We start from the raw sequence: 18884 nt of genomic DNA, 5'->3' as shown, positions 1-18884 counted from the left end.
ATACAATAACATGGATAGTAGGCTAGGACTACAAAACTCACACCTTTGCTTTATTAATGGGCCTTTTTACATGTGAGGTTCTGTTGCAATTTTCCCGCGAAAAGTTTGCAATAACAATCAAGACCGAAGGGAAGTAAGCAGCTCGAAATTATTTGCGTAATATCTCCGGAAGTAAACAAGATATCGATCAGAAATTTTTACACATTACGCAAAGCAACCTACGTCCGACTTAAAAAAAAACGTTAAAATATTCATATTTATGATGTGCAATCAAGGGTTCATACACCGGTGTGCAATCAAGGTTCATACACCAAGGTTCAAATCTTAACAACAACTTTTTTTTGGAAGTTTGGGTGTGTAATTCACTGATTTAGGTGTATAGACTGAACAGGCACCTAAGATTCTGAAGCAATTTCTGTGCATCTGAATTAGAAAGTTGCACACCTACACACCCAAATTTTTAATAATTGATAAAGGATTTTTAATCTCTGGTTTGCATACGTGCACAATGCACATTTTTAGGTTTTTTAGGTGCTTGTTAATCAATTCATCATACCTATGCAAGCCGGAAAATAGGCACTTTCCGAGGCTATTTACATACAAAATAATTTGGTGGGTCTCGAAACCTACCTTGCACTTATAAAACAAGCTTTCAAAATTTTTGCACTTCCAAAACAAGCTTTCAAAATTGAAAAAAAAGGAAGAAACAAATATGGGAGAATAAATATAATAATAATAATAGTTATCACTCCCAAGCGCTAACTCTCACCCTTATTTTAGCAATATAAATGCCTTAACGAAATCTGGTAGGATTGCAGACCAGCGCCAGTAATTCTGATGGTTGAGAAAATGAATCATGAAAATACAACAAAAATTACCGTAATGATTTGACACATAAAAATTCTGTGTTTTGGGTGCTTGATGTTCTTCGACATTCAGCCTTTGAAATAATTATTGATTTTGTCAATTATATTTGAAATGAAGCAAACAAAATGAACTACCCTTTCCATAACTTCAGAGAGGATTTAATTATTTTAGTATATTAGTTTATACCATTTACTTTGTAAGTAAAATACCGTTTTGTGATAAAGGTTTCACCTAGTGAGTCCTAATTATAGTATTTCAAAAATGATTTATTATAAAGATTTTTGCAAAGAGAAAAAGGCAAAGTTTATATTTCAACTTCACTTGTTAATATGGAAAATATCTGACTTGGAAAAACAAAATAATTAACTTTTTATTTACACAATTCGAAAGTGATATCTTAAGGATTTTTTCATTAAAATGTTAATGATTATTTGTAAGCTGTAAACAGGACATTCTGTAAGCTCAGCATGAAAAATTCAACTCATTGAAGTATAATAATTTTTCATTATTGGGTAAACTGAATTTTCCAACAACTGAGCTTGTGCTATGTGTTTATTTTGCCATGTACATGTAATATGTACATAATTATATATGTACATAATTACTATAACATAAATCATGTTAAACTATAGACTTGTAAAAATAAAAATGTTATAAATGATATAAATATCATTAGGAAAAAATTTGAAAGAATACTCTTTCTTTTGAATGTCCTTGTTTTTTTGTTTGGGATGCTCTTTGCCCAACGGATGTTCACATTTAAAGTAAGACCATTTCAAGAATGTCTCCTAATCCTTCTACTTCACGTTACTACTTCCGTTGTTGTTTAACCATCTGTAACCACTGCAGTACTAAAGAGCAAGATCCCCTCTACAAATCCAAATTCTAATTGGTTAACTAAAATATTTTCCGCACTCCAAAAAAGTAGAGAAATTGTCTTGAAAGAAAGGGCGACGAAAGTCTAAAAAATACCAAAAAGGGAGAAAGTCTAATAAAAACCAGGAGCAATATGGAATCGAAAATTTGTTTTCTGGTGTTTTTTTAACCATCTGGTGCTTTTCAACAAATGGGATCAATCTGTGCCAGGTAGCCTTTATGAAGAATCCTAATTAATTTGTTAAATATATCTCAGTTTGGTAAATCAGCGCAAGCAAGTTGAACGTGACTTTGCATACAGAGAAAAATTATATATGTTGTATATTATATAAAAGTTATTAAAACTAAACTTATCCTATTTACAGTAGGTTCAAGCAAGGGTTCCTCTCTGGGAAATTCCCGGGATTTTCTGTGAATTAACGATTCCCAAAAATACTTAAGTCACGTCATTTAAAAACAGCGAATTGTGTAGTTATTACAACATACTATATTCTATTTTTGCCTAGCCTTCTGTGTATGACAGTTGGGTCTACCATTTTGACTGTGTTTTGCTTTGTGTGAATTACCTTATAGAGCAGAGGTCGACAACCTACGGCCCGCCGATGTAATTCATCCGGCCTGCCATCTCTTTGACAAATAAGACACGATTCAATTTCACATACATTTTAACTACGTAAGATCGAAAGGTTTTCGTGCTTCGCGTGAATCATCATTCCACAGCCGGTCTGTTTACGTTTTGATGCTGTCTTTTGAACTAGATCCGCACTTCTTTACCGTTGCGCTGTGGAAAACTGTTAAGTACATTGCAAAAAAATGAAATACGCATTCACAATCTTGCCAGCCGTCTGGTGACAAGCATTTTTGGGGTAAATTCTTCGGTTTTTTGGTCATGCCCCAAGACTTAAATGATGTGTTTGTCAAAGGAATGTATCAACCGTGCCATGTTTCGGCGATGAACAAGACTATTATGAGTAAATGAAATAGCGAAAAGTTGTGTCAAAGGTGCAAAATTCTTTGTGACAAATAAATACATGGGAATTGGAGGTACACCGTGAAATGCAGGATGCCATAGTATGTTTTGGCTGAATAGATAGGCTTCAGAGACACAACCATGGCTAAACGAGGGCGAAGTTCGCGCGAAGCACGAAATTCTTTGAGTTTACCTAATTGAAACAGCCAAAAATATAGCAACAGCATATCCTCGTTATGCCCATCCGAATGTCATACCTGTGTTCTATTTAACAGTAATGCCGACTATCATAATTGCTTTTTTGAGTTCAATAAAGAAGTGCTTTCCAATATAAAACTGCAAATACACAACAGCTCTACCGAAATTTTGTACTTTTAAAACTAATAAACAATCAATATGCTAAAGACTGTTTTTTCCCTGCTAAACTGCATAATGTTCCTACATATTCAGCATTTTAAAAATATATTCGATTGAATATGTGTAGAACAAGCACACTTTTTTTGGAAAAAGGATCTTTCAAAAAAAAAAAAAATCAACAAATTTTTTTTAAATTCATTTTTGGACCAATTTCTTCGGTTTTCTGTCTCATTCTTCGGCCAACATAGTCGCCTGCTTTCTGCCATACTGCGAATTCAAAACTATTGGACAAATATTTTTTTAATTATTTATATATTATTTTCGGCAATGTAATGAAAGCAAAAAAAAAAAAAGAAATACCGGTAAGCCAAAGAAAATCTTGCTTGCTTCGCTCACCAGGTGTGCCCTGACTTAAAATGGTTGACAAACACCTAGCTAGATTAACTATAAATGTTGTTGCGTTTCCTCGAATTAGTTTTATTACACTTTTTATTAGTAGTATAGATGACGACGTGTTAACTCGAATTTGAAACCAAACAAACGCTTTTTGTTCGCGCTTAGTGTGAACACATTTATTACCTCCTCAAATATAACTAAACATGTTGTTAAGTACAAAAAACAGCTGAGGCACGCCTGATTCACAGATGGTTCTAACATTCCATCAGATTTATGGCAATGATCTTTAAAAAATTAGTTATTTAATGTTAAATCAGTTTAATACAAGGAAGTTTAAAATACTTGGTATGTTACTAAGAAGCTTAGTGGCACTGTTTTACCTACTGACTAACTATTTTTTTAAGTTGTGGTTGAATAAACAACATATGTTTTTCTGTGCAACTCACAAAGTCTGGCTATAACAAAAAGGCGTGGTGAAAGTTGGTTTACAGCTACATCATTTTTACATGTTTATTTCAGGGACAAAGCCCGCAGGCTAACAGCTCTTTTTCAATTCCTACTGGATCCACCGAAAATGGAAGAGAACAAAGCAGTCATTTTCAAGTAAAAACAATTTATACAGTTGGTTAATTTTACAACTTTCGGCATATTTCCCTAAAACCAAAATATGGTTATTATACTATACTTATAAAAGGAAATGTGTGTCGGATGCAATTTAAAGCCTATTTTTTTTATTTTAAACTTTTCTTAAATCTCACTTTGTTTAGGTAAATATTTTTATGTATCCATTGTTTAATCATAATTAAAAAAAACGTCAAAACGAATTTTACATCTGGCCTTTGATCTTCAATCCTTTCAGTTGTCTAGGCTCAATTGCCTGTCCTTGAAAAATTATTCGTTTAGGGCATTGCTACTCAAATAGCAAACTACAGTTGAAATGGGGACCTTTGGAGTGTTAAAACGTGTTACTTTTGTCATACCCTTATTGAAATGTTATAAACAGCAAATAATTTGTTTCTAATAATTTGCAAAGATATGCAAAAGTATAAAACATCAGATAAGCTGACTCGTAGAACAATAATATGACAAGTTTTTCAAAGACATTCCCGTTGTGACAAGAATTTTACTAAAACTAGTTTTAAGGGAGTGCTAATGGAATTTTTTTTAACTCCCAAGAAAATGTTTTCTGGTAATAATTTGACTTCGGTTATGATTGCATATACACAAATAAGATCTAAAATTAGTTTTTGTGTTTATATACTTCAGGGACAAAGCCCACAAGCTAACAGCGTTTCTTCAATGCCAGCTAGATCCACTGATAATCACCCAGAATGAAGCAGTAACGCTTAAGTAAAAATATATTTTTTTGTTAATATGTTTGCAAGTTTGTGCTACATGAATCTAAAACCATGGTTTCCAACCTGGGCGTCGCAAACCCTAAGGGTGTTGCATGAGGTTGTCTGAGCGGTTGTCATGTGCTATTTGCTAAACTCATAGTTGACAAAAAAACAAACAACAAACAATAAACAAAAAATTAGCAGTACAAGGAGCAAACACTAGTTTTACATTGGTGTAGATTTATTTTGTTTCAGCGAACCAGGCGTGTATATGACATCACCATTGCAGTTAAATTCAATCAATGGCATAGCTTCAAGCTAATAGAACTGTGTCTACTATATACTTTTTTATGACGCTTTAAAACTGTATGTAACCACATTATTACAAGTACACTGAAAGCCATTGCAGATTCACCGAATCTGTCGATCATTGATGCAAGCAGGGCAGACTAGAAAAACAACTAGCCTGCAGTGAGGTTCGAACTCACGACCTCCGGTCAAGCCGGGACCGTTGCTCTACCAACTGAGCTATGCAGGCTCAGAAGGGAACGTGTCGAGAAACAACCATACGCCAAAGCTCGCTCACTCTGTTAGTACAAGCAACCTCATATGAAGGGGATCCACAGTACCATATCATTCATACAATGAAACATATGTACACACATATGAGTGTTAACAACTGAGATCTAGCCCTTCTGAAGCTGCACATTATTACACATTATTACAAAATTGAATTTTTCTGTAACAACAAGTTACTGTGTTCTAGCCCTTCTAAAGTCTCTTTGACATCGATAACAGTTAAAATGATACCGTTTCAATTTTAGCCGTCTTTCATTCATAGTTAATTATCTAATTTTTGTATAACATAATTAGGCCTGAAAAAAATTAAAACAACGGCAAAGTAGAATGATGTTGGATATTGTGTTACACGTCATTTTATTGTAATACACCTATACTGTCACTGAAACATTCATACACAAATGTGTACAACTGCTATATAGCTCTTGTACTGACCAACGATATCATAGTACAACGGAAGCCTTCAGGGTGGCTAACCGACGTGAGTTGATTATTAAAAAAATCCCTAATTGGCCAACCAAATTTGGTTAGACTCTCTGAAGGCTCACAGAGTAGCGTCTACTGTGTTTTCTATTGTCCAAGCTTAAAAATGTTTGTGTTCCCTTATAAATTACATGTTAAATTAAAATCTTAAGAGTCACAACTGCATTAAGGTAACACCAGCCAGGTGATCAAGTATTGCGGCTCTAAGATTCCTTCAGATTTCTTCAGCTTACAACAAGTTGTCCAGGTACTTTTTTTGAATTATTTCGAAGATGTGTCGATTTATCTGTGTTAGCATTAACGCGCCGTTAAAATATTAGAGGATGGAAAACAAGATTTTCGAATTTTATATGTGACAGTTTTTAGCTATGACTTTTGTTAGATCATGTGGGCTTTTAAGGAAAATTGTGTGTTTGTTGTTTATCAGTTATGCCTAATTAACGAAAAACAAATATTCACCGTTAAAGAGCCATAGTATAGTTAGTTTTAAAGCATTAAATTTAGGGTCAAAAACTGAAAGAAACTTTAATATATTAACATAAGTAATATATTGTGCAAAAAAAATCCACGGAACTGATATTTAAACCATTATGCAGTGCGCGATATTTCGCAAATGTAAAATTTTGCAAAGTATACTTTTAAAGCCGCTAATTATGATCCACCGTTTGGACAGCTCTTCGGGTATAGAACACATCATATTGGCTTTGCATATTTGCGTATAGCTGAGTTAAATCAGAGACTGCATTTGTTTAAACTTAGCAACAGATTTTTGGACATAACCATAAGTTAGCAGTGTTGTAATGACTTATGTCAATAATTACAATAACTTGAAATGCACATACAATGACTTGACTTAAGTCACTATTTTTTTAAATGACTTGACTCCAGTCTTCTGGACAAATAACTTGTGCTAAATTGAGGTATTATCATTAAACTTTTTTTATAAAATTGTGTTATTTATCTTAATTAACAAAATGTGCAGTACTAACGGTACAAGTACACATACTAATTAATGCATTAAACCTAATCTATTTCTCTTCCCTTCATACAACTTAAAAAATTGATATTGTGTACAAGTATTTGTAAATCGCCCCACGGTTCTAAATTAGTACATGAGGGATGTCCGATACTTGACATTTTGTTCCGATACCGATATCAAATGACTTCTTTCTCAAATAAGCAAAATAAATGAGTTTGAAACGTTCGAAAGGATTTTTTCTAGATTATTAGGCCGAAATTTGCTTTGAGAGTAAAGAAGATTAGCCACATCCAGTTTTTAGCGTATATAGCGCTGCGTTGGATCTTAAATCAAGGCTGAAGTCTCATATTAATTTGTGGCATCGGATCGGCACCGATACCACCTTACCTAGTATCGGGCGAGTACCGATACTACGACCAATTTTTTTTGACCTTTATATTGCAATCTTCTATGTTGTTTTGTAGTGCCAGCTTTCCCGACCCATACCCCCACAACACAGAGTGCAAGACCACAATTCAAGTGGAGTCGGGATCCGAGATTCAGCTCTTCTTCAATATGTTCGACTTAGAGTTTGAAGAAAACTGCGACTACGAACACCTTGAAATCAGGTAAAATATGTTTTTTGTCCTGAATCGTTTTTTAAACTGAAAGCGATAATAGTCCTGTGTTCTGCAAAAAAAGCCGCGGATACTGTTTTGTTAAGTTAAGTTTTGTTATTTTGGGAAACTTATACGATAGAGAGGCGTTTTGCGGTTTGCGCGAATCAATAACAACGTTGTAGCTATTGTATTGAAAAAACACCTGTCCAACCTAATGACGTAACTTTGTGACAAAATTGCCATAGCCCCCCAGAACACAATTACTAGATCCGCTTTTTTTTTTTTTTTTACAGATGTTTTTGTTGCAGAAGGTATAAATTAAAAGTTAAAAATGCAATACGAAATTCCAGTAACGAAAAAAGTCCAAGATGATTTCATTTTTAAACAGAGGTGAAAGTTGTATGCTGCGAATGTTTTGGTGACATTTTAAAGCAGTAGATAAAAAGTAGTTAGAGAAACTGTTTAATGTTTTAGTGTCCTCAAAATACAGCTTGTGTCAAAAAGTCGTGTAGTGCCAAATGTCTGATATTATAAGATCGGAGCCGTTTTTCAAGGCATTTTAAACTTGTAGTATTTATGTGTAATTTTGCACAACGATTAGGTTTACCAAACTATAAACAGTTGGTCTACCCTTATTTCCGTTTTGAGCAAAATTTGACAATTAGAAAAATTAAGGAAGCAATACAAATAATGTCTAATAATAGTCATTAAAATTCGAAATTTTTTATGCTAATGCCTAGTTTTTGTTCGCTTACAAGAAACACCAATTGGGTCGCCAAACCTTAGTCGTCATACTTACACTTAATATTTGGGTCGCCGAGAAAAAATGTTGAGAAACACTGATTAAACTTAACATTAATAAACGTTAAGTATTTGTTGGGATGTAACAATATCGATACTTATACTCAATTTCAACTTAATTATCGACTTTTTTCATACACGTTTGGGCAGAGTAATTAAAAGTTGTCCTGTTTAAATGAGTTACTGGCATCGAGCAACATTTTCGTTTGAAATAATTTGACTTTATAACAGCAGTTAATCCGATTTACTTACTAACTAACTATAAAATACTTGACCTAGTCGCTTATCGGAAGAAATTTTTTATTCTTGATTTGCATTGTCGGTAAAACAATCCTTACTGTGGTTGTACATTTGCAAATCAAAACGCTATTTATTTTTCAATTCTTTGATGTTCGTACATTTTGCAGGCGTATCAGCCAAACACCGACTGTGGCTTCAGCATCAGAACACCAGCCGGCCGTCCATTTGCCATCCATATCACGTACATTATGTCTACTACAAGGTATTAAAGAAACGTTCAAACAAAAAAAACTTTTATTTTAGCGGCGAAAATTTGTTTCCATTTTGTACAATTTAAATTACCGCATCACCGTAACATTGCTGTATGCAAATTAAGGAATTTTGAATATACAAAGCCTGTTCAATATCTATTTACATCACTTTAAACTGATTTTACCTGATTTTGAGCAAAGTAGAAGCAAAACAATGGGTCAAAGTTTTAAAAGTTTGATATTTTGCTTTATATATTTAACTATCGAATTGTATTTTTTTCTGAGGCTCATTTAAGGCGCCTACTCTTTCTGCAAGAATTTAAGCCTAGTATTTTGTAACCTTAATAACTATGTCAAGGCGTTGATGTTTATTGCGCTGTGCATAAAACTTGAACGATTTAGTGCGGAGATAGCGGATGCTACTGCGTGGACGATCTTCTTTACATTTACGGGGGACCTGACAAAAGCTCTCACCTGATAAGCGCTTATTGCGGTGACGGAAGGCTCAGTGATCTGCAAAGTCAAACCAATTCAGCGTTTGTAAGGTAAGGACCGGTTGCACAATGCTTCATACATTTGCAAAACAATGTTGGCTACCATGGCGTTGGTGGTATACTATATCGGTGTTTTTGTGCAAAAAATTCATGATTAAAAGTGTGGAACAATTATTTGAGCTTCTAGGTATATTTAAATTAATAAAGGTGTTGATCTTGTGTGAAACAAATCAGCACTTTAATATCCCAAATAAAAATCACCTTTTGTTTGGCGCTTTTGGGATTTATTCCATTTCGTAATGATTAACTTCTACAATAGTTTTCACCAATGTTGTATTATATTACAACCCTAATCCCATTTTTTTTAGATTGAAGACGAACGATTTTCCAGTCGGTTCCAGCCGAACCAACATTGGTTTCAGGATAGACTGGGAATCCTTGTTCAAACTGCGTTCTCTTTTCATATTTTTCCTGGCCTTAATTTACAACCATTTCACTGTTAAACCTTCCGATACTATAAAAATGGGAAATAGTAAGTTTACCTGCCTACAACGTTCAGTATGTTTTTTTGACAACTGTTTTTACAAAATGACCATCAAAATTATTTTTGGTATAAAGCTTTATCTCAGTTCCTAACATCATTTATTTTGTTAACACGACTTTAAAAGTGCAATAGCCCACGTTAACGTCATATTTTGTTATTTTTGTTTTGATTTATCGTTTTATTTTGCCACGTCTTGATTTTTCGCTCATCTTGTTCTTCTTTTTTCCAAACCTTCGAATATTGTTTTTTATGTTCTAGTAATTCAGCGTTTCGCAGGATGAGAAATAAAAGCAAATTTTTTTCCACTCGCTTATTCGATTTGTTAGCACTGGTTTTATAGTCGTGTTTATTTAACGCCAGTGTCGCAATATCATTTAATTGACAAGGCGACGTAAAAATGCTTGTTTTCCTGTCCACATTGCTAAATCTGCGAAAGAAAAAGGCCCACCAAATTTTTTTATTGATTTTTGTATTTGTAGCTCACGGGTGTTTTCACAAGTAATAAACAAGGCAAAACATGACAAACAAAATAAGATTGCAATATTTAGTTAGATAATAAAAGCGAATATAAATATGATACAATTCAAAACCCTTAGCGATTACTCCAAAAATTGTAAACAGCAGTGACGATTGGCGTGAATTAAAAATGGACATTTTAAATTAAACTATAATGTAGCTTTTGTATTGAGAATTTACGGTTAATTTATTGGGTTCAGGAATTCGGCGACTCCTTGTTATTTGTGAGGTTATTTATGGTTAATTTTATCATTAACAGAGATTGAGAAATTACAGTTAAGTTATCAGGTTCGAACCCATAGAATGCTATCGGCTACCGGGGAAAAAACTTCTCACGTAATATTATAGTTTAATGACCATTGGTAGTAAGCGTTCGTCCAAATGGCCAGATTTTTTATATGATTTGCGTTTTGGATGACCAATCCACCAGGTTTGGAAAAGAAACATTTAAATTCCTAGATTTTACCCTTGGTCACTTACGGTAGCCGTACTTTTATCAGGGGTTGTAGCGCCCAACAACACCGTATGGTATAAGTCCATTCTTGAGTTGAAAAAAATTGTGCATCGTATTAGAGATTGTTGACTGTTTTCTAAAACATTTCCTCTTAATGTTTTATAGACTATTACAACCTTTGGTCTTAGTAAGCTTATGTGGCCGGGGAATATCTTAATTTTTTAGGGGCTTTTAAATTGCTCTTATGCAAACATTTTAGATTCAGTTCTTCAGCTCCTTGTTGTGGCGTAGCGGAAACGCACTCTGGTTAGAAACCGCTATGCCCGAGTTCGAACCCGGTTAAAGGTAAAATCTTTCCCGGTAGCCGATAGAATTCTATGGGTTCGAACCTGATAACTTAACTGTAATTTCTCAATCTCTGTTAATGATAGAATTAACCATAAATAACCTCACAATTAACAAGGAGTCGCCGAATTCTGTCCCACCCTGTGGCGGGATTCGGTTAGCCCGGTAAAGTTTCTTGTATGTCACGTTAAAGTCCCAATGCACACAGGTCAGAACACTGGTTAGGTAGCCGCAAGGTTTCCTAGGTCAGCTTAGTCAGGCAAGAAGTCGCTGCTTCGGGCTGGCAACAGTGTTCGAAAAACTTAGGCCCTCAGAGGGCGTGGCTCAGAGCCACACAATAGGGAACCAGCCCGAAGCAGCGCACGAGGAGTATAGGCAGCGACTTTTTTTGCATAATTTAAAAAAAAATTTAGTCGCATTTTTTTTAGTTTTAATTGTGTGGCCCCGGGACTTTGGGTTTGAAAGGTTTTTATGTTTGGAGGCCTTAACTTGCGGGAGGTTGAGGATTTGTAACCCGCAACGAACGGTTAACGTGGCTAACGTGATTTTCACACTTACGGGCGATGAAGGTACAACAGGTGAGATATGGAGTTACAGTTAAGTTGGCTATGGTTAAGGTTTATTATTGTATTTTGAACAGTTGAGGTGGGTTAACGTGATTTACATTTACGTGGCTAACGTGATTTTCACACTTACGGGCGATGAAGTTACAACAGGTGAGATATGGAGTTACATTTAAGTTGGCTATGGTTAAGGTTTATTATTGTATTTTGAACAGTTGAGGTGGGTTAACGTGATTTACATTTAATGGCGACGAAGTTACAACAGGTGAGCTATGGAGTTACAGTTAAGTTGGCTATGGTTAAGGTTTATTATTGTATTTTGAACAGTTGAGGTGGGTTAACGTGATTTACATTTAATGGCGACGAAGTTACAACAGGTGAGCTATGTAGTTACAGTTAAGTTGGCTATGGTTAAGGTTTATTATTGTAGTTTGCTGTGATTAAGGTTACACTTGCGATGTGCATTACCACTGCTTACACAATCAAGTTTGTAAGTTTGACATCTACGGAAAGGTTTTACATCAGTTAGGCCTACATCACGATAACCAGGCAATGAATGAGCAATTGCAGGGAATCGAACCACAGACCAAGGGAACATCATGTTGGAAACCTACCATTAGGCCACTCCACACATGACAAAAGACAATGCAAAATATGTTAGAATCAGTAAACAATCTCCAATGTGACCCGCAATTTTTAGAACCTAATATTCCAATTATAAACTATAGCAGGGATGGCGAACCACTGACCCACAAAGAGACCCATTTCAGATTCTTGGCGGGCCACCTGTTAATCTAAAAAATACTAAATATAATAAAATATTTAGAAAACAATAAATGTGTCGAAAACAATTTAAAACTATAATAAGATTAGCTGTAGCTTTGTTAACTTTAATTCGTGCAAATCCTGATTTTCGAAACTGAAATTGGTTCGTCTCAATAGGCTTATACCACTAAAGGATAATAGTATTTGCAGAGAAGCGTTAGTAGCAAGTTTTACATTGAATTAACATGTAATTTGCATAATTTTTCAAGTAGCTAGGTCTTGTTTGCGAACCCAGCAATAAAAGCTTGCTACCCCCCTCAGCTAAGGAAGCCATTAAGGCCAATTTTTTTTGGTTGTATTTCCATGAGAGCCTTATTATATTCTCAACACCTAATTGTAGAGTAAGCCCTCCCCCAAAATACTGTGAATAATTAAGTTCTCAACTGCGGAAAATTTTGTTTTTATTTTTAAAAATAACGGCGCGCGACGTTTATTCAAGTCATGATAAGAAATAATAGCTTAAGATTTATTGTCGAGCAAGATTACATTATCAAAATAACAAATGGCGTCCTCAAAAGAGCATTTAATGGGTCACGAGCCATAGGTTCCCGGCTCCTTGCCTAGATTATCGCATGAATCCTAGACCTGTGTTAATTCTTTCTATTCCTATTATCTTGTATTTCCACTGTGAACTGGTTATTCAACAATTGGTTTAAAATAGGCAGCGTTTTTTCCATAGGCTTTTCTGTAGTCATTGTTTTCCTATTCCTAAAATATCAACGCGACTTTCACATAAACGCGAATAAAAACTAGGTCAACAACCTAATGCGAAAATGATTTTTGCATTTTTATATCGGTTTTAATATTTCTTTAATACCAATTTATGGTTCCTAAAATTAATCATTGACTGAGGTTTACAAATTTATAATTAATGAAATATAATAATATATTTGAGTGCTAATAAAATATATTTGAGGGCTAGCGAACGAAATAAATGAAGTAAACACTAAAACAGCAAATCGTAAGTGCATGACCGTCAATTCGGCAAAACATTTCACATATACGTATTGAATACTTCATACGGAAAGTTAAGTACGTAGCCTATGCTATTCTTTTTTACAACGATTTTGCCTAATTTAGAAGAGATGTCGGGTTTTGTTAAACAAGGTTGGCGTAAAATGAAAGCAAAAATCTTAAAACTGGAGCGACGTAAGCATAAACAAATAACAGCAATACAAACCTTCAAGTACAGCTGCAACGTTATGTTTTGAACAACTGCGGACAACTATTGTTTTAAAATAAAAAGCACATTGGAAAATCATATTAAAATTTCGTAAAAAATGCAACAAAACAAAAGAACAAAAAAAAGAACAAAGCTACTACAAATAATTGCGCATGGGAAGCTTGAAAGTATATTTTATATCTGACATTTTGGCAACCTAAGAGGTAATAAAAAATAAATTTATTTGTGAAGCAGTAGCCTATCGCAAGTAAAATGTCAAATTTAATATCACAGTCCCAAAGGACTTGTGCTGTGGGTGGGATTAAAGAAGTCGGTAATTCCCCGTTTCCTTGTTGATTTTAAAAGGCAGTAAAAACTTCGTGCTTCGAATGAATTGATAGAATGGTATTCTGAAAATACAAATATAAAATATTATGCTAGATATCCTATATATCATATAGCAACAAAAGGGATAATAACTCCATAATTAGCTTGGCTTAAAACAAAATCGAACTTTGTTTAATTAATCCGTTATCTTACTAAACCATAAAACAACCAACTATTGAAATTTAATTTGACTAAATAAATGTTTAACGTAAATGCTAGTTACTTACATATGGTTCAAACCAGTAATAGTAAGTTTACTTTAATTAGGTTGTTGTTTACAAATACATCAACGAGAAATTTAAACAGCACACCTTGTTTGACTAAAAAGCTCGCCAACGGAACTGATTTCCTCATGTGTCAGTATTGCGTTCCATTGACTAGGGCGCACTTGAGTCCTGTCTGTAAAATTTTACTAAAATCTGTAAAAATAACTTATTTCAAAATTTTTTATTCGACAAAACACATCGATTTTCCCAATGTAGGAAAATACAATTTGATTTATCGTACTTCGTGTACCAAAGTTGTAATGAGGCTTTTTAATTGCAGTGAGGCATTTTAAGAGCGAAAACAGATATTTTAAAGACTTGCCAATAACGTTTTTTGGAACCTTGGAGCATTACAGATAATACCCCAGGGTGCCGCGGCTCCTTAAAAAAAAATTTGTAGTACATAGAACAAATTTAACTGTTAACCTCGTTCAAATGATTTCGGGACCTTTTTCTGTAAAAGTTATGTTTTGTTATCTATTAATTATTAACGAGAAATGGTGCGCGAAAAAAAACATCGAACCTTGTCTTACGTAAAGCGGGTCTTTTTTTGGCAAGCGAATCTAGGATCCGGCCGACGGACAACTTTCATTTTCCAAGGCGAACTCGTATGTTTATGGTAGTTAAATTACGTCATAACAACGGACATCACAATTGTTTTACCGAATCGTTCGACGTCATTGTTCTAGGCTACTGATGCTGCTCTTGGGGACTGCTAACAAACAAAAAGAAAAATTAATTAAGTTAAAAGTTAAGGGAGTTTAAGTTTGAAAACTACTGGAGTTTGTTCATATGTAAATATTGAATATATGTGTAATAAGAGCATCCTGAAGTATTTTTTTAACTTAATCTTGACAAATAAATAATTATAAACGCATTAAACACGCCGTTGTCTTCTACAATGATTGTGGTTTCGGCGATTCCATCTTCTCTGTATACAGACCTATTTCCCCGAATACCGCCGAAGACAAGTCAGCTCTAAAATCTAAAAAGGGAATTGCATAAACAAACAATTGTCCCAATTAGATTAAGTAAGATTTCTTCCATCTTAATCAACAGAAATTAAGTGTTAAAGCAAAAAATAAAATAAAAAACGTTAAATGAAAAGTGAAAACGCTATTATTTACCATTATTGCGAAATGCCTTCTTAGTTCGTTCGACTGGTATTCCTATAAAGTGCACGTCAGGGTAAATACAAAAAAAAAATCTAAACAAATGCGTCACTATGCCTTTGTCTCGTTTTTAGATTTATTACGCAGTTACTGCGTGTTTGGATATTATATCACACATTGTTTCGTATAAAGCGCGGCGTTTCTGGCGACAAATTAGGAGTACAGCTTCTGTATCTGGCGCTTCATCCCGGACGCTTGACGACGTATATATAACGGCTTTAAAGTGCTTTACGTCATTAAGCTGAGTGTCCCAAAAATGTTTTTGAAGAGTTTTTGAGCTCTGAGTATATCGAAGGGCATTCTCAAGTTTTTCACTTACAAGGTTCTTTAAGATACAGATTCCGGATAACACTGATTGACAACATAACGCAAATTCACCAAATTAACACTTGGAGACCAATTGCTAAATATCACCCTAAAAACAATTATGGGTGACCAATGTGCAAAACAATTATGGGTGACCAATATATAGATATCACCCAAAAAACAAATATGGGTCACAAATTGTTAAATATCACCTTAAAAATGAATATGGGTGACCAATTGCTATCACCCCAAAAACAATTATGGGTCACAAATTTCAAGATATCATCCTAAAAAAAATGTGGGTGACCAATTGCTAGATATCACTACAAAAGCAATTATGGGTCACAAATTTCGAGATATCACCCTAAAGATGATTATCCAATTTATAGATATCACCAAAAACACGGTGGGTGGCTTAATTTTAGACATTAATAAATTTGCCATTACCCTGATAAAAAAAGTTAATCTTTACCGGTAATTGATTTCTTAGAGATCGACTGGAAATCAAACCTAAAACAAGAAAGTTTACCATCAATTGAGGAAGACATTAAGATAAATGTTAAACAACGATTTTACCTTTTGATATTTCGATAGATGAAGTGTTACCGCAGTATAGACGAGCTTTTTAAACGAGGTTTCTAAAAATATTGGAAATTAGCCTGCTTTTTTAACTTGCTGTAGACTAACTTTTTTATTTGGAAACTTTTGCTTTACGCTTGATAAATGCTACTCGGATTGCTACTGACTGATCAAAATTGTATTTGCATCCTTTTTATTTAAATACAGGGTAACGTCAACTCATTACTTTTCTATTATGCATTAACTTCATGCAGTATCAAGAGGACGATTTATTTGTAAATCACTTACAATGCATCTAAACCAGTGGTTCTTAAACTTTTTAAGACACGCCGCCTTCTACATTTTTAACAAAACTCACGGCCCAAATTGTTTAAAAGTCAAAAGGCATAAAGCAAAACCGCAATTTATTTCCAAGTAAGTTGCATTAATCCGAAGGATGTAACTGTTTGTTGAATACCAAATCTTAAATTCGAGGATTAGTAGCAGAGAACTATCACTTCGCCCTAATATTCATACAGAGTTTGGAAATGCGTATAACAAACAAAATGAAATCACGCGTCCCATTCACACAGTGGGGTCTGTCTATATACCACCCGGAATTTTCTCTTACGAGCCCCAAAAACCAACCATGGAAAGTCCCCACCCAGCCCTTAACCCCACAAACGCACGAGTCCAAATCGCAAACTCCAAAATCACATATACGCTCCAAAAGTGACAGACTTTTTCTTTTTTCTGCAAATTCCTTACTGAACTGCTTTGTTTTCTGAAACTGAAATAATCAACTTTTTTAAGCTATTCGTTTTAAAAGTTTATTTTTCAACTTTTCTCGAAATATGTTTCTTTAAATTTAAAAACTTGTTTCACTTAATGCTTGATTTATACTGCGCCTTATAATAACTTGTTTCTCATCTATAATAACTTCTCTCCTCACAACTCAACCTGTCGTTAAAGTGTCTAACTTTTCTGGTAAAGAAACCATGCTTTTCAGCAAGGCCGCGCGCACAGCAATCCAGAACGAATAATCAGCAACTTCGCGCGGCGCGCATTTCTTAATTGGATTGCCCCACTTTAGGTAAGCAGTGAAAAATAACATCTGTATTTTCCATTGTTTATTCTGCAGAAAAATCCGCCAAATTTATCCCTTATCACATCTTTTCAACAACGAAAATTTAGTTTGGGTTGCACAGTATTTTGGACTGTTAACTTATTTTAGTTAATTTAAGATTTAACGATTGATTTTTGCTGAATGAAGAAACGGCGGAAAAATTACCGGTTAACCGCCTGAACGATCACGTGACCAGATTGGACAATGTGATTGGTTGGTTGACTTATGCAATGCGCCCTGCCCCTTATCTTTTATAATACTTCCTTCCTTTAGCATGGTAGCCATTGCGCAAATTTAAAAAATTAATATTATTAAATCTAAAAATAAAAAAAAGCAAACTCAAGATCAAGAAGTAGCTTATTGCTGTACTATTATTTTTTATTAAATTTGAATTTGTTTCTCATGTTATAGGCTAGTGAAGTAGACTAAGATAAATTAAAAAATTATGTTCATGGCCCCCTTAAAAAGGGCAATGATAAAAAATGCAATATTGTATGTCCCAGTTAGGCTTATTAAATTTGAAGTTTGCAATGTGATCCGGTGTGTAAACTAAATATGAAATCAAATATTTAAACGGACGTCGCGCCTTAAAATGATTCACCTTCAACGCATACGAAGCAATCTTTCATTTCGCATACGGTTGCTATGCAAACAAAATAAGTCAAGTTATACACATTTCAAAATGTTTGTGTAACTGTTACTAAAGTGTAAACAATATGTGACTAATGTGGATAAAAACTAGGTATTTTTCCTGGAGTCCTGAATTTTTACGTCATGATTTAGGTAATCTTAAAAGGCGTTCTGTTTTCAAGAAAACTGTAAATAAAAAATTAGTTTTCTGGAAGGTAACAAAATCAGTTATTTTGGGGCAAGACCTTGTTTATCCGCCGTGTTCCTCAATTGTTGGCCAATTTAAGGAGGCCTTATACTCTTAAAAAAAATACTTCGCAACGTTGTTTCCCTTTTTCCCACTTCGAATGCCACGGTAACACATTTTTATATACGGCCTCTTTCAAGTTGGGATTGCATATAAATAAATAGCCTTACATACTTAACACAAGTAAATTATTTATTTTGAAGAGAAAAGTTTATAAGTACGTTTTTTGCGTGTTTAAATTATAAACTACAAGCCCCGTACAGTGCGTTTGATAAAACACGAAAATCACCAGCGGGAACTAATATTCCCCCAGAATCCCTGCAAATTGTAAAATAGTTAAAATATGGTGTATAAGGTACAGTTTACACGACCCACGCAATGCCGACACAAAATATGTTCATCATAATTTGGATCGGAGTCGACACGCAATGCCAAACGATAGTTTCGGTAGTCATCCGATAATCGGCTGGTATCGGTGCCTCAACCATAAACTAATTTACGATGCATCTTTTAGAGTTATGCTTTAAAAGAACACTTTCGAGAACATAAAAGTC

At 34.3% G+C, this 18884-nt stretch overlaps 1 long non-coding RNA gene and 1 other non-coding gene across 2 annotated transcripts; one reads left to right on the top strand and one right to left on the bottom strand.

Annotated features, from left to right (window-relative positions):
- The first annotated feature begins 1777 nt into the window (after positions 1-1777).
- LOC146145462 (uncharacterized) lies at positions 1778-8731 on the top strand. Its single transcript, XR_014498732.1, has 6 exons — positions 1778-1953; positions 3986-4069; positions 4733-4816; positions 6036-6112; positions 7309-7452; positions 8652-8731. It is a non-coding gene; the product is annotated as an uncharacterized LOC146145462 (long non-coding RNA).
- Trnaa-ggc (transfer RNA alanine (anticodon GGC)) lies at positions 5267-5341 on the bottom strand. Its single transcript has one exon. It is a non-coding gene; the product is annotated as a tRNA-Ala (tRNA).
- Positions 8732-18884: the final 10153 nt, after the last annotated feature.

The sequence above is a fragment of the Ascidiella aspersa genome, chromosome 5 (assembly GCF_963924565.1).
Source record: "Ascidiella aspersa chromosome 5, kaAscAspe10.2, whole genome shotgun sequence".
NCBI classification, from domain to species: Eukaryota; Metazoa; Chordata; class Ascidiacea; order Phlebobranchia; family Ascidiidae; genus Ascidiella; species Ascidiella aspersa.
The sequence above is the reverse complement of the archived record's forward strand: the minus strand, read 5'-3'. Positions and strand labels throughout refer to the sequence as shown.